The sequence below is a fragment of the Centroberyx affinis genome, unplaced genomic scaffold (assembly GCF_046629955.1).
Source record: "Centroberyx affinis isolate AG114_WGS23_722 - 3 ecotype Tasmania unplaced genomic scaffold, CSIRO-AGI_Caff_v1 ptg006663l_1, whole genome shotgun sequence".
NCBI lineage: Eukaryota > Metazoa > Chordata > Actinopteri > Beryciformes > Berycidae > Centroberyx > Centroberyx affinis.
In genome coordinates, this window is record NW_027283379.1 from 5,036 (window position 1) to 27,500 (window position 22,465).

The following is a 22,465-nucleotide window of genomic DNA, read 5'->3' on the forward strand; positions in this document are numbered from 1 at the left end:
TAAATGACTCAGATTGAAAGTGATGAGATTTGTTCCAGCAGACGACTGAATTTAAATTCTGTTTTCTGAATTTGTATGGAATGATTGAATTTATTGAAGTTGAAACCGATTATAGAAATCAAACTCATGATGCTCTTACCAAGTTTTTATCCTATTAAAACCATATTGCATTGAAAAGTCCTAGATATTTAGTTTTCTTTAAGATATTAAATTGATACTGGACTCTTGATTTGTTCTGACTTGACTTGCTGTTCTACATTTAGACTTGAGACTTGACTTTAATGACATGGACTTGACTTGGACTTGACTTGGTAATGTACATTTAGACTTGGGACTTGACTTGATGCATGAAGAGAAAACTTGACTTGGCTTTGGTTCTGGTGACTTGAGACTTGACTTTGACTTGTACTTTGATGACTTGAAAAGGTTTCTAACTCAGACACTAAATATCTACACACTACTTTTCACACTGTTGTATCAGTTGAAACTCAGTCGACTTTTACAGTCACTTGACAGTAAATTGTTTTCTCAGTGTTGGACAGTTTGACCAAACACATCTGCCACATTTCAGAAGTCACTTTTATGAAGCTCATTCAGACCCTGGTGTGGAGCTTTGGGGGCGTTGGTTTTGCTGACCTGGTGAGGCTGCGGTGCGGCTGTGAGAGCTGTGACTTCCCTCAGCGAGGCGAAAAGCAAACAGATCAGGAACTCACCCACACCAGAGGGGGGGGGGCGGGGGCGGGGGGCACGGGGGGGTTAGCGCCACTTCTTCGCGCCTCACAGAGGGGCGGGCAGCCAGGCGGGTGGGGGAGGGTGGGGGGGTGGGGGGGTGGATGATGGGTGGGGTCGCTGGAATGTAGGTCACCCTGGGTCCGGAGCGGAGCGGGCGGGTCTGAAACTCTCTGGGCTGCGTGAACGCCCCAAACTCAACACAGGAACTTTTCCACAGCGGATGAAAAGAGAAAACGGAGCGGGAACATGATGAAGAAACTCTGATCCTCACTGACGGATTCTGAACTCGAGCCGTCGGACAAATTATTTATGTGATGCTTGGACTTTGAACTGAACTGCATAAAGCTTCTGAAAACTGACATAAAAGAGCTTGAACTGGTCTGCTCTCTCTTCAGATGAAACTGAAATGATTCCCACGAGGAAATGAGATAATGAAATGCATCTGATTTCTGCTCAGTTTACTCTGCACTGCTTCACTGTGAGCTGTGGGACGGTCAGATGCCTGATTTCCATTAAAGTTACATTTCCCTCTGTCAGTCTGCTCCTCTCTCTCTCTCTAACTCCACAGTGATCCAACCTGTATCAGTTCATAATTCTTCTCCTCTGTCTGTTCTAAACAGCCGGTGTCTGGTCGCTCTTTCCTCTGCCGCACAGGAAGTGATGCGTTTTACGTTTCCGGTTTGCTTGGAAGAAACAGAAGAAGAAGAACTGGGTAGTTAGCATGAGCAGCGATAGCCACCATGGCTGAACAGACAGAGAAACTAGCAGCATCTACAGAAACTCAGACTGCAGCAACAGAAAACCCAAGCTCCACACTGTTTGATTGACAGGTGATCTGTGGGAAGAGCAGAGCAGAAACACCACAGAGAGGCTGAGGGACAAAGATGGAGACTGAAGAAAAACAATGAGGAACTCAAGGATTACCACTTTCAGTTAATGATCATTAAGCAAAAAGTAATACTACTACTGCTGCTGCTACTGCTACTATAGGCCTAATACTGCTACTACTACTACTACTGCTACTACTACTAGGCCTACTACTACTACTACTACTGCTATTACTGCTACTACTACTACTACTGCTACTACTACTAGGCCTACTACTACTACTACTACTACTACTAGGCCTACTACTACTAGGTCTACTACTGCTACTACTACTACTCCTACTACTAGTACTGCTACTACTACTACTACTACTACTACTAGGCCTACTACTACTACTACTACTACTACCACTACTACTACTACTAAGCCTACTACTACTACCACTACTACTACTAGGCCTACCACTACTACTACTACTACAATTACTACTACTACTGCTGCTTCTACTAGGCCTACTCCTGCTACTACTACTACTACTACTACTACTACTACCACTACTACTACTACTAGGCCTACTACTACTACTACTACTGCTACTACTACTAGGCCTACTACTACTACTACTACTGCTACTACTACTAGGCCTACTACTGCTACTACTACTACTATTACCACTACTACTACTACTACTAGGCCTACTACTGCTACTACTACTACTACTACTAGTGCAGTGTAGACCACAGCAATGAGCGCCTAGCATCAAAGAGACTAAATTAAATAAACAAAATGAGGAACTTGAGGATTACCACTTTAAATTGATTGAACTTGGCAAATAAAGGACCTCAGGCGTTTTGGATAAAGTCTTCCATCAAATGGCAGGCAGGCAGAGCTGGAAAGTAACTAAGTTTTGAGGTTCTAGCACTTTACTTTTGTGAGACTTTCTCCTTTTCCTCCTCTACATTTATCTGCCGGAGTTACTAGTTACTTTGCAGAATAAGGTTTTACATCAAAACATACGATAAGCTCATAAAATATGTTTCATTGTTAGAGTTTAAACTCCAACAGTATCTGGAGCAGTTAGACGACAACATTAAAATACTTCTGACAGGTTCCTGCTTCTATAATTTAACACTCGGAAACAATGAGGACTTTTACTTTTCATACTTTAGTACATTTCACTGCTAATACTTCTATACTTTTACTTGAGTAAACTTTTGAATTCAGAAATATTACTTTTAATGAAGTATTTTCCCATTATGGTATTGCTACTTTTACTTGAGTAAAGGATCTGAGAACGTTTTCCACCACTGCATGCAAGTAAACTCAAACTTGAGAGTATCTTGATGCCGATTCTGAGTGAAAACCTTCCTTCCTGTGCTGGGCGCCGTGGAGCAGATTCAATTTAACTTTATTTCAGACACATAGATCCATATCAGCAAAGAAAGAGAAATATAAAAAGTAAAATATGAGGACAAAACAGCACAGAAATATGTACGAGATCACGGCAGTTCACAAGTCCACAAGTGATTAAAACACATACAGACATTTGTTCCAGTGTTTCCAAAAACAAGAGGAATACCTTGTGTCACTTTGTGTAGACTCAGTTAAAGCCATTATCATTACATTTTTTGAATCAATTAGCCGACACATAAATTTATACATGAAATTCCTAAACACAGCATGGAAGGTGGGGACAGTGCTAGACACAAACATGTGACTTGCACTTGTCCATCTTGGGAGCTTAAGCAAGATTCTGAATGCATCATTAAACGCCACCTGAAGATTTCTCATTTTTGCTTTGCTATAACGGCACCACAGGTGGGCTGTGTAGAGAGTAGGCTTTAAAAAAAGCTGTTTTAACAGAGTGTGATGTGCAGGAGGCGTCGCTGCAGCCCGGGGCAGAGAGGGCAGGCTGGGGCCAAAACCGCTGAGTCTGCAGAGTGTTTCCACCTGTGGTCCACCGCTACTGAGAGGTGGGATGTAACAAAGTAAAAATACTTCATTACTGTACTTAAGTAGGATTTTCAAGTATCTGTACTTTACTCAAGTTTTTCTTTCACTGAAGACTTTTTACTTTTACTCACTACATTTCAAAAGAAAAATCTGTACTTTCTACTCACTACATTTTCAAAACAGACTCGTTACTATTGGGAAATCATCAACTGATTTTACTTTTTTTATTTTATTTTCAGCATCAGACGGCTTCCATCCCGGAAGCAGCTGATCAAGAGCCAGATGTGATCGGCTGCTTGTTCAGCAAAGCGACACCAAAAATTAGGGAAAGGGAGAGAGAGAGAAGCAACAGGAAGAAGAGAGAAGCAACAAGAAGAAGAGAGAAGCAACAGGAAGAAGAGAGAAGCAACAAGAGAGAGAATTAACGTGAATTCAGCTGCTAGGGTTCAGGTTCCTGATCTGAGCTGCAGACTCTTTCTCATCTGGGATTCAGAGGAACGCTCAACAGAAAACCAGTTTAGAACATTAGAAATGACTTTTGGAGAGAACAACTTTTACTTTGATACTTTAAGTAAATTTAAGTCCACGTACTTTTATACTTTGACTTGAGTAAAGGATTTGAAACAGTACTTCACCTTCTACCAGAGTATATTTTTAGACGAGTATTTGCACTTTTACTTGCTGAACACTTTGGTCGGTGTTCAGCAAGGCGGGAAGATGCCGGGGTGATTGGAAAATGTTTTGCACTTTTCCATTTGAGCACACGTCGCTTTATTGGAACAAAAATGTAAAAATGTTCATGCTTGTGCAGACTTTTCTTTGCAGATGCTAAACTTTTCAAACCTGGGTAATTATTACATTTTAAACCATTTACCATCAAGTGTTCAGTTCTCCTTTAACTCAACAGGGGATGAAGTCAACACACACACCACTTTCCTTTTATAAAACTGTTCACACACACTTCGTACACACCACATCACACACACACACACCAAACACATCTGTGTAGCCGACGTCAGCGAAATGGGAGTTTTCGCTCAGTATTTGCTGAGGAGGCTGATTCCAGACCAGCGGCTGACATTCAAAGCGGTGAAACATTAACAAACACTTCCTGTATCGCTCCGCTCCCCCCGCCCCCCCGCTTCCTGTCCCACAACTAATCTGTCATCACTAAACGCTTTTTCCACCATTTCATCTAGAGTTACACACACACACACACACACACACACACACACACACACACACACACACACACACACACACACACACACACACACACACACACACACACACACCGTACATGAGCAAACTGTTCCACTCAGCACAGTAATAAAAGCATCCAGTGTGTTCATAATATGACAGGGAGGAAATACTTTATAAAAACCCACACCGCTCCAGTTATATATTAAGAAATAAATATCACAAAGTACTCAGAACTAGCTTTGAAAATACTGCAAGGTCTGGGAAGCCAACGCTAACGTTCGACACACAGTAGCACACAACACATTTTCTCAATTATTATGTAGTAACTTTCAACTGTTCAATATCTTAAATACTAACACAGGTTTCTACTGGTTCAGACACATCCACTGACACTGTGATTCTAGGATAAAACACCTTTGTTGAGTTACACCTTTCAGCACAACATAAAGTACATTACAAAAATGCATATTGATATGTATTTTTTCCATTAAATATGTTTAAAGGTAAGTTAAAATGTGTGTTTTCCCTGACTGCACAGCCAGATGTGTTCAAAATAACAGAATTTTGAGAGTTTCAGGAGATGGCGGCCATGTTGGAGGTCCTCAGCTCTGTGAACAGCTGACTGTGTTTCTGTCTCAACAGAATTGAACAGACGGTTAATTTCTGTCTGTTTCTGACTGAACTGATCATTTCATCACTGATCCATCTGATTGATTTAGTGTTTAGATAATGTCAGCTTGTTAGCTAGCTAACCATAGCATCTGGTCAGCTAACCGTCATCTGATTAGCACACTAGCTAACATAGCTAGTAGCAGCTAGCGTTAGCATGTTGAAATTAACATCAGTGTGTTTGCTGGCTAGTTAGCTAGCTAACAGTTTGTTCAGGTTAACTGAGCTGACTCTTCTCAAGCTCCAACTCTTCATGTTTTGGAGTAGAGACTAGGGCTAAAGACAAGACAGTTTACTGTGTCACAGTAACCTACATTTGGAAACAAATCCACCTTATCACACTATTCACTTTTACTGAGAACGTTACTGAATGGATCTACAGCCACACCACAACAAGCTGACTCAGCTGCTCTCTGCTGACAGCTGCTTCACACACATTTACACTTTATTCACTAACACACAGTTCTACATGTTCCTCCATCATGAGACTCAGCTGGCTGGCAGCAGATGTGTGATGCATCCACATCCATTACCAGCTAAAATGTTTGGTGAAACATTACATTGCAGCAGTAATTTGCCATTTAAGCAACTGCAACTCAAACTAGATAATCTATAAAAGACAGCTTAACACCTAAAACGTAAACGTAAATGTAGCCATTTTCCATGAAATACTGAAATGTCTTGTGTGCCAAGGAGGCAGGCAGTCCCAGCCTGTGTGTCCTGGGTGAACGCACGCTGAACATCCGTCTCTCTCTGGATGTCAAGATGTCAAGTATAGTTGTGTAAACAGGTGACTGATCCTCCAGCAGAGCCTCCTGCTGGCCCCGGGGTCAACATGTGCTCCTGCTCCTGCAGTAACATGAAACCTCCTGCTGAAAGTACCAACTTACTTTCAATAATTACACAGTTAGTGTCTTTATGATGGTGATCTACACTGCATATAAACCTCCCTTGCGGTGTTGTGGAGGATTTTGTCCCACACAGGCGCCATGGCTCTGACTCCTGACCTCCTATTGGTTGCTTGTAATGTTGCTGATCCAGGAAATGAAGTTTATTCTGCTGTTGTGTTGTCCGTAAGTCACTGTGTCAGCTGAATGTGTAAATCTGATGTGGAGACGTTGAATCTGACCCGGGGTCAGATCTCGGTCAGGGTGAGCAGCACCCGCCCCCCCGCCTCCTCCATGTGCAGGTGGAAGGTGTCTTCGTTGGAATAGTTCCTGATGATGTTGTCGTCCATGTTGACCAGCATCCTGCAGGGAGAGGGGGCGGAGCTTTAAATATCCAATCTTACTGGAGGATAATTCACTGCACTGTGCTACCAATACTACTATCACTACTACGACTACTACTACTACTACTACTATTACCACTATCACTACTAGTGTCACTACTACGACTACTATTACTATTAGTACTACCATTACTACTGCTACTACCAATTTTACTATCACTACTACTAATACTACTACTGCTACTACTACCACTACTACTGTTACCTCTTCTACTACTACTAATGCTACTACTGCTTTGTTGTACTACTGTACTAGTAGCACAACTACTAAACAGCTACTACTACTACTACAATCACCACTACTACTATTACTACTACTTGTAGCACTACTACTACCATTAGCACAAACGCAGTATGATTACAATTACTACTATTACTACTACTATTATGACTACTACCACTGCTACTACAATTACCACTACAACTACTATGAGCACTACTTATTAAGCATTAACTGACCCTTAACTTAGTGACCCTTATTGTAAATTGTTACCGTAATGACTTTATTTGTACAACATTTCTCTAAACTTAGTTAAGTTTTATAAAGACTGTGATGTCTGCTGGGTTGCATTCACTTACACCTCCATCAAATCAGAAAGTGGATTCAAATATAGAAAGGCTTTTGGCATGAGGAGGTCGTCATGTGCAACCTATTGAGAAATGATTAAGACTGAATACTTTGCAAAAGAACCCTGAAATTTCCATTGAAAGCTGAATGAACTCCAGCAGTCTTACCCTTTCTTACACCTCTTGTAGACTTTCCCATTCTCTCAGGAGGAAGCTCGTATTTTTTCCAGTCACCTGGACAGACAAAAGCAACGGAGAATCGAGAGTTAGATTAAACAAAAGAGTGTCACTCTCTGCTGGGGCGGGGGTCAAAACATGTGGTTTGACTTCCTCCTGGCCATGGTTGCTATCGCTGCTCATGCTAACTACCCAGTTCTTCTTCTTCTGTTTATTCCAAACAAACCGGAAACGTAAACGCATCACTTCCTGTGCGGCAGAGGAAAGAGCGACCAGACTCCGCTGTTCAGACAGACAGAGGAGAAGCTTCATGAACTGATACAGGTTGGATCACTGTGGAGTTATATAAATCAGATAGAGAAGCAGAACAGACATTTATTTATATTAAAAATGTTGTGAATTTACTTAGAAATCTAAGTAGTATTAGCTATCTGGTAGGGCTGCCCCTAATAGTCGACCAAACCGTTAGTCGATGAGAAGAGTCTTAGCCGACCAAAAAAATAAAACAAAAAATAAACAAAACCTCAAACTCAACGCTGCGCTTTGTCCTTAAAAAGTTATTAGACCAGAGTTGCCAACTTTGGGTAACCTGGCTGGAGTGAGAATTTGCCATCAAACTCCAAAGCAGAACGTCTGTATCTCTGTCTGTCTGTATGTATGTGTGTGTGTGTGTGTGTGTGTGTCCTTCGCGTATCTCGACAACCGTTCGTCCGATCTACTTCACACTTGGCGGGTGTATTGCTGGGGACCCAAGGACGTGCAGTGTTGGATTTGGTGCATTTTGGACACGTTCAATATAATAAACTTTGGATAAACAAGCGAACAGCGCTCTGTGCAGCAGCGGGGCTCAAAGCAAGGCAACTGATTTGTGTGTTTTTATTTTTTTGGTGAACCAGAGTGTATTTCACCGGTGTTTCTGATCGCGAGTAGCCGCGACTTGGGTGTGTTCTTTCAAAAAATATATATTTAAACAATTCAATTAATATCATAAACGTGCGACGACTCGTTGACTAATGGATTGAACTAGACTACTAGTCGACTAGGAAAATCTTTGGTTGGGGCAGCTCTACTATCTAGTTCTTTGATCAGCTTGGTGCTTGATAATCTGTCTTTGAATACGCTAATGACCTAGCATGGTTTCAGATACATGGTCATAGTCGGTCACTAGTGATTGGTTCGGGGAAATCAACCCCCCACACACACACAGAAAACAACTAACATGGAGGAAATGTCAGCCTGAATGATGGAGTGGAAACTAAATGGTCATTCAGTCTGAATATCAGGCGACTAATTACCTTAAACTCACTCCACTCCAGTACAATTGCATAAAAATAGAGCTGGGGCCCTTTGTTAAAGGCCAACAGTGTTTTGTTGAGGGTCTAAACCGTCTGCTGACCCTAGTTTGGGCTCACTGGTCTAATGAAGACCACTTCCTGTCAGACACAAACAGGAAACAACCCTCACTTCCTGTGACCACTCAACACCAGTGTATAATGAGAGTGTGTGTGTGTGTGTGTGTGTGTGTGTGTGTGTGTGTGTGTGTCAGTGGTGCCCGGGATGAGAAATGGTCGAATGCTGAATGCAGATTGTCTGGTAATGATTTGTCTGGCAGGTCGCCGCCTGTTCAGAAAGGTTTTATTTTTTTGGCTGGTGAAAAAAAAAACCTGCTGCTTTTCCCCACATCCTGTTAAAGGAACAATCAGTAATATTTTACTGGCCTGTTGCCCAAAATAACCAGAATATATCAGCGGGGGTTCAGTGTGTTGTTGTCAGTCCACTGTTTCCTCAACGACTGCTGAGATTTACACTTTCTGAACCAGCAGTCCGGTCTGAACGCTCTGTACTGGTGGAGATGCTCCACACCCCCCACACCCCCCTCACACCCCTCACCCCCCCCACACCCCTCTCACCCCCCTCACCCCCCACACCCCTCTCACCCGCCTGACCAAGACCAAGACAGGTCAACACCAAGCAGCCAAACCCACGGGTGAATTTTGAAACCAAGGCAAGCTGCAGTTCCTCTACAGTCCACTAGAGTCCAGCTCCAGAAAGACCTCAAACCTCCAAACTCCATGAAGTCAACGGACCACAAACCAACTTCTGATAAAAATACATTTTCTCCACAAGAGGTTTTGGCCTCAGCAGCTAATTTCACGTCTTCTAATGTGTGTCCTTATGGGGATTTTCAAAATAATTGTGTCATTAATGGGATATAATGGTTATAAAACCGGGTTGTTTTCCTAGTGATTGACAGGTCTTAATTATTCTCCTGTGGGAGTGTCTCTCAATAATCGACAGTGACATAAAACTGTGTACAATCTGTCGCATTATAGTCCACACATAAGAGAAAGAGACACCACATCACATACTTATATCTATTTACAAAAATAGAATTGTTTAAAACACTCTTGACGAAGGTCCAGAGGGACTGAAACGTTTGTATGATCAATAAACTGTGATGCTGAGCAGGAGCAGTGTGCGGGATCTCAAGACTGAAGTGATACTTTCCAACAGAGATAGTCGGATGTGCAAATATCTCTACGGAAAAAAAAGTTTCATTTGTTCAACCGTGGAAGAACAAACTGCACCGAAGCCTAAAACCTAAAAAAAACTCTAAAACTGAGACTCTGATGACTATAGAAACACTATAGAAACACTTGAAAATAGAAAACACTATAGAAAATGTTTTTAGCATGGCTGGACACACATTTGCTGATGTTGTAGTTCCTGTGGCTGTCAGTCAGATGTTAATAAAGAATCCATATTGCCTTTAACACTGGAGTCCAGACTGTGTTGCACATTTTCATGAAACGTTTCTACTTCACATGTCTGAGTGTCGGGATGGAAACACACTGACCGCTTCCAGCAGGCCGGACAGAGTGGGAGTCCTCAGCATCAGAGCGTCAAACACCTCCTCCGACTCCTTCCTCACATACAGGAGGACTGAGAGAGAGAGAGAGAGAGAGAGAGAGAGAGAGAGAGAGAGGGAGAGAGAGAAAGAGAGAGAGTGAAATAATAAATAATAAACCTTAGTGCAGACAGACATTTTTCAAATCCTCATCCTCAACAGATCCTGTAAAGACAAACTGAACAAAGAGTTAAATGACAGCAGCAGAGGTCTCACTCCCTCCATCTGATCTGACAGCGGCCTTCTGGGAAGAGAGAGAGAGAGAGAGAGAGAGAGAGAGAGAGAGGGAGGGAGAGAGAGAGAGAGAGAGAGAGAGAGACAGAGAGAGGGAGAGAGGGAGAGAGAGAGAGAGAGAGAGAGAGAGACAGAGAGGCGACAGAACAAGCTTGAATGATACTGAACACCCCACCCGACACACACACACACACACACACACACACACACACACACACAGACACACACACACACACACACACACACAGACACACACACACACACACACACACACACACACACAGCAACATGTGAACAGTGAAAACCAATCCTGAGAGCTGCATGTTGGGAAAATAATCAGGTTCCCTCAGAAAACCCAGCGAGAGAGAGAGAGAGAGAGAGAGAGAGAGAGAGAGAGAGAGAGAGAGAGAGACAGAGAGTGAGAGTCAGAGTGTGTGTGTGTGTGTGTGTGTGTGTGTGTGTGTGTGCGTGTGTGTGTGTGTGAGCAGGGGGGGCGGGGCTTGGCTACCAGGAAGCACGTGTCGCCTTGTTTACATGTGTTCAGTCAGCTGAGCTGCAACCACACACACACACGCACACACGCACACACACACACACACACACACACACTGAGCTCTCTCTCTCTCTCTTTTCATTCCTCTCCAGCTCTCTCTCTCTCTCTCTCTCTCTCTCTCTCCCTCCTTCCTCGTTCGATTGACAGTTTTAATATCGAGCACAAAGCTTTTATCGGAAACCTGTCGGCTCTTTTTTTTGGAATTAAAAACCTGATAATTTTCCCCAAAACAACATTAAGACATTTTTTTAGGGAACGAAATTATCACAAATATCTGCTTCTCAGGAACTGAAATGTTTGACTTTAATATCGACTCTTCTGTATTTCTTTTAGGTAACACTTTACAATAAGGATCACTAAGTTAAGGGTTAGTTAACGCTTAATTAACAGTTAACTACTGTGTCATTTACTAATGGTGTTCATGTTAACTAAGGTATTAATTTATACAATATTTAATAGTTTATAAAGATGGCTATTAAATAATGTATAAATGAATACCTTAGTTAACAGCTAACAGTTAACAGCTTAGCTAGCCTTTCTGGCTAACTCTGGCTCATTTACAGTTTGACTGTTGATTGATGTGCATTGTCCCTGTGAAAAATAAACCAATTAAATAAAACATGAACATCATTAGTAAATGATTACCAGACACATTAGTTAACTGTTAATTAAGGGTTAGTTAATGCTTATTAAGCATTAACTAACCCTTAACTTAGTGACCCTTATTATAAAGTGTTACCTCTTTTTTTTTTTTTACTTTTTCCAAGGCTTCAGCAGAGGTTTGGAATTACAAAAACTGTCCATTTCACCACTGTCCCCCATGAATATAGACTAGTCAAAAGTCTGGATGCAGCACATTTTTGTTTATTTTGACTATTTCCCACATTTTAGAATAACAGTAAAGACTCAAAACTATGAAATAACACAAATGGAATTATGCAGCAACCAAAAACTATCTGAATATTTTAGATTCTTTGCCTTGATGGAAAGACAAAGGCTTTGGAAAGAAATTCATACATAGGATCAACTTCACTATTTATATTTGACTAAGAAACTCATTTCAAGACTTTAAGCAGAAGACTGAAGATCAGAATGAAACAGAACCTTCAGTCAGGAGTCCAGACTGTGGACGGGCAATGTATGTATATATTTTTTAATTTCACAATGCATAATTTGGTTTGGTCTCAGGATGGAGGAGATTTTTCATGGAACTAAATTATCACAAATATCTGCTTCTCAGGAATTGAAATGCTTCACTTTAATATCGATTGTTCTGTACTTTGTGGTTTGTTTGTTTTTTCCAAGGCTTTAGCAGAAGTTTTTTGCTTCTCAAATGTCTCCTGCTCATTAATTTAAAAAGAAAAACAGCATTTTGTTTTTCATTTTACAATACATTATCAATAATTTGGATTGTTCTCAACATATCACAAATATCTGCTTCTGAGGAATTGAAAAATGTTGATTTTACCATTCAAATGGGAGACTTTTGTTATCAATGATTTAGTTTAGTTTAGTAAAACATTTTCTCGGTGGATGGATCGTATCAAAAATGTCTCAGGAATGTTCATTTTCCCATTGATCTCTGTTTATTTTTAAAAACATTTCACAGTGCTTCAGCAGTCATGTGACTCGGGCTCAGGAGGGTCAAACTGTTTTAGCAGATTAACGCAAATATCTGCTTCTCAGAAATTACAAATTTGTTAATAATACCATGAGGTTTTTGATATTTTCCAGTGCTGCAGCAGTGATTTGTCTCAGTCTCAGGATGAAGAAACATTTTATGACAAATATCTGCTTTTCTGGATTTGCAAAAATATGGATTTTATTACTGACACTCATGATTTATTCTTCATGTAATAAAATGAGGCAGTTATCACCAATTTGGTTTGTTCCCACAGTGGAGAAACATATCTGCCTCTCATTATTATTACAATTAATTATTACAATTAATTACAAAAAAAAAAATTATTATCATTGATCCCCATTTTGTTTTACAATGTCTTATCAGTGATTTGGTTTGGTAAAACATTTCTATTTGTAGGAAACCATATCAGAAATGTCTTCTTGTCAGGAATGATGAAACCTGTGTATTTCTTTTTCTTTCACATTTTCCAAAGCATTATCAGCTGGTTAGTTTGGTTTCAGGCTGATGAAACATTGTGAAACACATTATCACAAATATCTGCTTCTCAGGAATTGAAAATGTTGGTTTTGAGTGACTATATTATTTTTCAGTACACAGGATATGATGTCACTATCCCTTGTGCCATAATCCAAGACCATAATCCAGTTTTTTATTTGGTCTCAGCTGGGTGAAACATTTTGTAAGCAACAATATCAAACTGTCTGCTTCTCAGGAATGATAATTGGCATTTAAAAAAAAAAGTAGAATCAGTATGTGTGAAAAATGTTGATTTTACCGCTGACAGCTAGGATTTATTTTGAGCTTCTACAACACAGCAGTTATCAGCCATTTAGTTCCAGTGCGGTGAGACATTTCAGAGGGGAAAATATCTAAAAATGTTAATTTTGATCATTGAACCCCATTCATTTTTTTACATTTTACCATTTTACCATGTGTTATCAGAGTGATATAACCTGTCACAGATGAGGAAACTGCAAATATCACAAATATCTGCTTGTCAGGAATTAAAAAATGTTTTGCAGCTCTGATTTATTTTGCCTGAAACATCTGATAGAGGAAACTACCAAAAAATCCCATGCATTTCTTTTTTATATTTTACCATATATTGTCAGGGAGATGAAACCTGTTATTAAACCACTTAATATCTGCTTCTCAGGAATTAAAAAGTGTTGATTTTACCATTGACACCCATCAGTTTCTGATATTATAAGATGCAGCGGTTATCAACTTTTGAGTTTGGGGAAACATTTTCCCAGGGAACCGTATCAAAAAATATCTGCTTTGGAGGAATGTTAATATTACCACTGAACCTCATGCATTTCTTATTTTTCACAATGCATTATCAGTGTTTCGTTTGCTCTCAGGCTGGTGAATCATTTCTTGGTGCAGGGGACAAAAAGAAAAACATTTCTGAAGCTTTATGGACGTCTGGCCGGCTTCCAGGGAGGGAAACCTTCTCTAAGGGACTGTATGGCAAACGTCTGATTTTTAATAATGAAAAACTTTAATTTTCCTGCACAGATCCATGTTATTTTTCAGATTTCACAGTGTAAATGATCAGTATGAGCAGTCTGCTGTCTCAGGCTGGTGAATCTTGTTCCAGGAGAAAACCTCAGTCATGTTTGTCTTTCAGGATCTGACAGAAAACGTTGACTTTCCCACAATGCCTCTGTGATGTTTGGACGTTTTCCAGCTTTATCTGCAGCGGCCAAACCTTTTTCTAAATGAAGCAACAACGTCACAAAATGCTTTCCAGGATCTGGAAAAGTAGTTGACTTTATGGCATGTGTGGTGGTTATTTAACAGTTTTTATCCCTGTGGCACATACTGTATGTTTTAGTCTGTGCTATTTTATTTTGTTTTATGGTATTTTATTAGTGGTATTTTATTTCGTTTTATATTTTATTGCTTCTGTCTCTTATCTTGTGTTTCATGTCTTGTGTTTCATTTAAAGATTCTTTGTCCCTCTGTCTGTTTGAAGTGAGCTTCCCAAAACAAATCCCAACAAATTCAATGTTGAGATGCAATAAAGTTTTGAACCTGAACTTTCTTATTGACATTATGTCTTTTTTTGTCATTTTCCATTGTGATGTGATTGGTTGCGATGTGATTGGTTGCGATGTGATTGGTTGCGATGTGATTGGTTGTTACCTCTCTGTGTCTCCTCCCCCCTCAGCCTCTTAGCAGAGTCGCTCAGTCCGGAGTGGAACAGCAGCCTCTTCTGTCCCGAACTACACAACAACAACAACAACAACAACAACAACAACAACAACAACAACAACAACATCATCATCATCATTCTGCTTTTAATCTCTTATTCTCATTCGGCTCCATGATCTTTTAATTTTCTTGTCCTCCTCCCTGGCTTCTCACGACTGTTCTATTTGCCATAATTTATTAATATTTAAAGAGTTTTATTCTCTGTCTCATTTGCTGATATTGTCATTCATGTGTTTTTTTTTATGTGTATCTCGTTTTACTATGTAAAGTGTCGAGTATTTAGACAAGAGCTAATCAAATAAAATGTAGTATTATTATTATTATTATCATCATTATTATTATCATTATTATTATTTAAAAAATAATTACAAAATTAAAGTGCTGATGAAGGAAAAATCTACAGTCTGGAGTCAAAATGTGAAATCTTTCTCGGATTCTTTTTTTTTTTTCAGAACAATCCGCTGAAGGTTTTGTCAGATCTGGATCTGCTTCCACAAACTCTCTAGAAAACCAGTTTGTGTTTTTCTGCCTTTCAGTCAAAACTCAGCTGTTCACACGTCTCTCTAGTTATTTCTCTCTATAGTTTTTAAGTTTGTCTCTGTTGGATATTTGATTTTCTGTTTCAGCTGATTTCAGTTTTAATCTCATAGCAATATAAAAACAATAAAAACAGTGAGTTATTTTATCTTTCTGCTTTTGTTTTAATGTCATTAAATTGTAACTTTTTTGACATTGTTTTTTGCTGTGAAGACTCTTTGAGTACTTTGAAAAGTGCTATAAAAATAAAATGTATTATTATTACTACTATTATTATCGTTATTATTATTATTACAGAGTGCTGTAAAAAAAAAAGAAAGATTTCCCCACAGGGATCAATAAAGTGTCATCTTTTATGTTAAGAAAATTTGTGTGCACATGTAAATAGTAACAATACCATAATTAATACAACAAGTAACTATTATTATTATTATTATTAGCAGTAGTATTAGTATATACTGTTTACTGACTACTGCAAACTCGCTCAACTAGTCTGCAGGGATAATAACAACAACAACAATAATAGTAATAGCAAAAATAATAATAACAATTTATTTCAGAGCACTTTGTATTTATTTTTTAATCTGCTGTATCTGTTTTTTAGTACCTTTTTTATTTTTTTTACTTCTATTTGCATGACACTTTTAAAACAAAGTGTTTACAAACAGCTACAACAGTCAAATAAATGTAAACACCAAACTGATGAAATGAATTCAAACAGGTAAAGAACAAAGAGAAGAAACAGCAGCTCACCTCTCCTCCGCCTCCTCTGTCGGGCCGACCTGCAGGACGGAGCAGACACTCTTCACTCTGACATCATCACTCCAGTCACAGGAACACTGAACTAAAGCCACTTCACACTAGAGCTGCAACTAACGATTATTTTCATTGTCGATTAATCTGACGATTATTTTCTCGATCAATGGATTAGTTGTTTGGTCTATAAAATGTGAGAAAATGGTGGAAAATGTGGATCAGTGTTTCCCAAAGCCCAAGATGACGTCCTCAAATGTCTTGTTTTGTCCACAACCCAAAGATATTCAGTTTACTGTCATAGAGGAGGAAAGAAACCAGAAAATATTCACATTTAAGAAGCTGGAATCAGAGAATTTTGACTTATTTTTCTTAAAAAAATGACTCAAACCGATTATTCGATTATCAAAATAGTTGGAGATTAATTTAATAATTGACAACTAATCGATTAATCGTTGCAGCTCTACTTCACACTCCTTAGATTTAGTTTCTTCTAATGTTGGTGATCTAGGAATCAAAGTTTATTCTACTGTTGACGTCACTGTAAGTCTCTCTGGATAAAAAAAAAAAGGCTGAAAATGAATAAAATGTAAATAGAAATTTATATTTTGACCAGAGTTTCTTTTTTTGCCATTCAAGTTTGTCAGTTAGCTAAGTTGCACTCTGTTTTTTTCAAATTCCAATTCCTCAGTTGAATTGAACTGATGAGTTCAGTCTTGACCCCTGACCCCTGACCCCTGACCCCTGACTGAAGCCTCTGCATCATCAGCTGTGCGTCTCTTACGTGTCTCTGGGCGGAGTTCAGGCCCTCTGGGATGAACAGGACCGGCTGGGTGTTCAGGTCGCTGAGCGGCGTGAAGACGGTGAAGTCGACGTAGGACAGCGGCTCCTTCTCATCTGGAACAACAGAACCACGACTTCAAACAGGATCTGGACTCCTTCAATTACAGGATATTAATTATGCCGTAATGACTGGAAATAACTAAGTAAGATCCAAGTAAAATAGAGATAGAACAACTAATTATAGACAGAAAAGAGAAACTCAAACTGCATCAATTTGTTCTTTGGCTTACTAGCTGAAGTTTTGGGTATTTTACAATTACAACAATTACAATTTCACATTTGGCAGACGCTTTTATCCAAAGCGACTTACACATGAGATTTGCATACAACACAAGCAAGTATCTAGACAGGAGTCATTTTCATAGTAATTTTTTTATTTCTAAACTTATTTTCATTTTATTTCTTCAGTCACTGCTATGAAGGTTAGTTAAAAACATGATCTTCACTAGAGCTTATTCTGTCAGGTTATGTTAAATAAATGTTTTTACTAATAGCATAGTTAGCCTACTGTTTGCTAATTAGCATTAGCACTCTGAAACTGCACAAACTACTGTACATGTTTTAGCAGCTAGTGGCAGTTAGAGCAATCAATACAGCAGAGTGCTCAGCACCAAAGAAGTAAACACTATCTATCTATCTATCTATCTATCTATCTATCTATCTATCTATCTATCTATCTATCTAACTATCTATCTATCTATCTATCTATCTATCTAACTATCTATCTATCTATCTAACTATCTATCTATCTATCTAACTATCTATCTATCTAACTATCTATCTATCTATTTATCTATCTAACTATCTATCTATCTATCTAACTATCTCTCTATCTATCTATCTATCTATCTATCTATCTATCTAACTATCTATCTATCTATCTAACTATCTATCTAACTATCTATCTATCTATCTATCTATCTATCTATCTATCTATCTATCTAACTATCTATCTATCTAACTATCTATCTATCTATCTAACTATCTCTCTATCTATCTATCTATCTATCTATCTATCTAACTATCTATCTATCTATCTAACTATCTATCTAACTATCTATCTATCTATCTATCTATCTATCTATCTATCTATCTAACTATCTATCTATCTATCTAACTATCTATCTATCTAACTATCTATCTATCTATCTATCTAACTATCTATCTATCTAACTATCTATCTATCTATCTAACTATCTCTCTATCTATCTATCTATCTATCTATCTATCTATCTAACTATCTATCTATCTATCTAACTATCTATCTAACTATCTATCTATCTATCTATCTATCTATCTATCTATCTATCTAACTATCTATCTATCTAACTATCTATCTATCTATCTATCTAACTATCTATCTATCTAACTATCTATCTATCTATCTAACTATCTCTCTATCTATCTATCTATCTATCTATCTATCTATCTAACTATCTATCTAACTATCTATCTAACTATCTATCTATCTATCTATCTATCTATCTATCTATCTATCTAACTATCTATCTATCTAACTATCTATCTATCTATCTAACTATCTCTCTATCTATCTATCTATCTATCTATCTATCTAACTATCTATCTATCTATCTAACTATCTATCTAACTATCTATCTATCTATCTATCTATCTATCTATCTATCTATCTAACTATCTATCTATCTATCTAACTATCTATCTATCTATCTATCTATCTATCTATCTATCTAACTATATATCTATCTATCTATCTATCTATCTATCTATCTATCCATCCATCTATCCATCCATCTCTCTCAGGTTAAACACTGACTCATGGCTGCAGCGTCGAGGCCCTTCATGCGGCGGCGGGTTCGTTTCCGGTCCTCGTCTCTGATCTTCCTCTCGGCTCCTTTGTCGCAGAACACCTTCACCTGGCTGACGGCCCGGTGCACCAGCCGGTCGCCGTGGTTACCGCACACGTAGGTGTCGATCTGCAGGTTGAGCGGTTGACCTCTGACCCCCTTCTGGGGCGAGAAGTCGGTGCTGAGGCAGTTCACCGACACGAAGATCTGCAGAGAGACGAGAGCAGGAGGTCACAAGTCAGTCTCAAGTCTGGAGGCTCAAGTCTCAAGTCAAAGTCCCAAGTCTAAATGTAGATCACCAAGTCAAGTCCAAGTCATTAATGTCAAGTCTCAAGTCTAAATGTAGAACAGCAAGTCAAGTCAGAACAAATCAAGAGTCCAGTATCAATTTAATATCTTAAAGAAAACTAAATATCTAGGACTTTTCAATGCAATATGGTTTTAATAGGATAAAAACTTGGTAAGAGCATCATGAGTTTGATTTCTATAATCAGTTTCAACTTCAATAAATTCAATCATTCCATACAAATTCAGAAAACAGAATTTAAATTCAGTCGTCTGCTGGAACAAATCTCATCACTTTCAATCTAAGTCATTTACACAAACACAAGATCTCAAGTCAAGACTTTAGAAACCTTTTCAAGTCATCAGAGTACAAGTCAGAGTCAAGTCCCAAGTCACCAGAACCCAAGTCAAGTCAAGTCCCAAGTCTTCTCTTCATGCATCAAGTCAAGTCTCAAGCAATTCAAACTGTGACTCGAGTCCAAGTCATGTGACTCGAGTCTCCACCTCTGGTATAAGGCTTTAATCATCCAGGTCAGATCTGCTTGGCTGTGTCTCTGTTATTTATCCTGAAGAATTATTTCTATTTTCTGTATCAGTCATAACTTATTTCATACTTCTTCATCTGTTCAGTCTAACTGCCTCATGGTTTGTCTCTCTGCTGTCTGGATGTTTTGGACACTTGTCCTCTGTTTCTCTACATGACATCAATCCCTATTCAGATTTTGGCTCGTGACGGTTCTTTTGCACTAGTCTAATTTGTAATTATAAAATATTCAGTTTTAAAATTCCCACCCCAAAACATAATGTTGAAAAGTACTGGAAAAGACAGGGACTAGTTTTGAAACACTATTTTAAATATCCTTTTAAATCATAATATGTCGTGCTGTATTTTGCTTTTATTTTATAGAATTTTTTTTATATTTTTATTTCTACTATTTCTTCTTTGTTTATCCATATTCTTCCTCATGTGTTTCTTTGTTCTCCTGCTGCAGCGACCTGGTTTTCCCTCCTGAGGTCAGCTGAGGTAATCTGACTTTAATTCATTTAAATCACAACAACCATGTGAAATATCAGGTATCATCTCATCTCATATTATGTATGTCATGTATCAAATCACATGTATCTTGCATGACATCATACATCATATCATATATTAAATCATATCATTTCAGTTTCAGACAGACAGAGCGTCATTGAGTGGCGGCCATGTTAGTCCCACCGCCACGCGCTGCGGCTGTTGCTAGGTAACTTTGGAGCGTTGGGCATGTTGCCATGGCGATACTACAGAGAGCAGCGTTACCTCTCCTCACCTCAGCTGAGGAAGGCTTAGGCACGTTCACATGCTGCTGGGAAAATCTGGTTTAGCATAATATAGATATTTTTGTTGTTTTGTTTACATCGCTGTTGTCATGTGAAAACCTCACATCTCCACTGCTGCTGATTTTCATCTATTTTTGTCAATTTGCCAAGCTGCATTTTTTTTTTTTTCAAAATATCACAATTTTTAATCACATTTTTGAAGTTATTTTTTTACAAATATATCATAAACAGAAGGTATTCAGTCAATAAAGATTGGGTTTGTATCACAATTCTTCCCCATCACATGTAAAATAAATCAATAAAGATATATTTTTTTAGAGTGCAAATCTCTTTGTTTTGATTCTTAAATTGCCTTTTTGAAACATGTTGATGGACGCAGCAGAGACTTTATCTACATTTTCTCACCCAGCATGTGGACTTTCTCATTTCCATGTTTTAACAATAGAAAGACTGATTGAGGGGTTAAATGTTATTTTATGATTATGAAAATGTTTTTTTTTTGCATAATTTTGAAAATCTACCAGCAGCCTGCTGGTTGTAGAGCGGAGGGACATTTTGAAAGCGGAAATATTTCAGTTCTAAAATCCAAAAAATCATCAACATTTCTATGGTTTTTGTGCTTCTGAAACCATTTGAACATCAACAAAATGTGTTGAAGCTGACAACAAAACTGCAGTTTGGAGATATGAGGTTTTCATACTATATATAAATATATATATATATATTTTTTTTACATTTATCTATTAGTTCTGTAACCTCCGCAGTGCTTTGTTTCATTACTCTGACATCCAGTTCTCCTCTCAGGATGAATGAAGTGTCTCTCTGGTTTCTTCTTCTCTGTGTCTGGTTCCCCCTGCTGGCTGTTTCCCCTCACTGCACCTCCCTCTCTCTCTCTCGCTGTCTCACTCTCTCTCTCTCTCTCTCTCTCTCTGTCTCACTCTCTCTCTCTCTCTCTCTCTCTCTCACTCTCTCTCTCTCTCTCACTCTCTCTCTCTCCCTCTCTCTCTCTCACTCTCTCTCTCTCTCTCTCTGTGTCTCTCTCTTTCACCCCCTGTCTCTCTCCCTCTCTCTCTCTCTCCCTCTCTCTCTCTCACTCTCTCTCTCTCTCTGTGTCTCTCTCTCTCACCCCCTGTCTCTCTCCCTCTCTCTCTCTCCCTCTCTCTCTCTCACTCTCTCTCTCTCTGTGTCTCTCTCTTTCACCCCCTGTCTCTCTCCCTCTCTCTCTCTCTCCCTCTCTCTCTCTCACTCTCTCTCTCTCTCTGTGTCTCTCTCTCTCACCCCCTGTCTCTCTCCCTCTCTCTCTCTCTCCCTCTCTCTCTCTCACTCTCTCTCTCTCTCTCTGTGTCTCTCTCTCTCACCCCCTGTCTCTCTCCCTCTCTCTCTCTCCCTCTCTCCCTCTCTCTCTCTGTCTCTCTCTCTCCCTCTCTCTCTCACTCTCTCTCTCTCTCTCACCCCCTCTCTCTCTCTCTGTCCTCCTGTATGTCAGGAAGGAGTCAGATACTGTGTGGAGGAGCAGACTGTGCACAAATAGTGCAGCTAAACCTGTGTGTAGAGTTTTATACAAGCCTCCTTTAAAAAGGCGAACAGCAGATCTCACATGGTGCTATAGCAGTGAACACTTTTATTTCCATTCTTAATCCAGTGGTGGGAAACAAATGTCCTTTCTGTGGGTTAACTGAAACAGTTTTTCATGTTTTTTTTAGAGTGTAACAGACTTTCAGGTTTATTTAAGCTGCTCACTGATGTTTTTAGAGATTTTGATGAAATTGTTTCTGTTACTAATTTCATTTTTGGAGCAGGATATAGTAAAAATAATAAAACAAAATGGCAGCTACTTAATTTTCGGGTGGGAGAAGCTAAACTCTCAGTCTATATTAGCAGGAAAAACAAAGTGGAAGATAAACCAGGCCAGGACGCAATA

The 22,465-nt window shown here is 39.0% G+C and overlaps 1 pseudogene; it reads right to left on the reverse strand.

Moving 5' to 3' along the window:
• Window positions 1–4,698: 4,698 nt before the first annotated feature.
• The window catches only part of LOC139638922 (grainyhead-like protein 1 homolog), a 26,746-nt pseudogene continuing 8,979 nt past the window's right edge, over window positions 4,699–22,465 (reverse strand).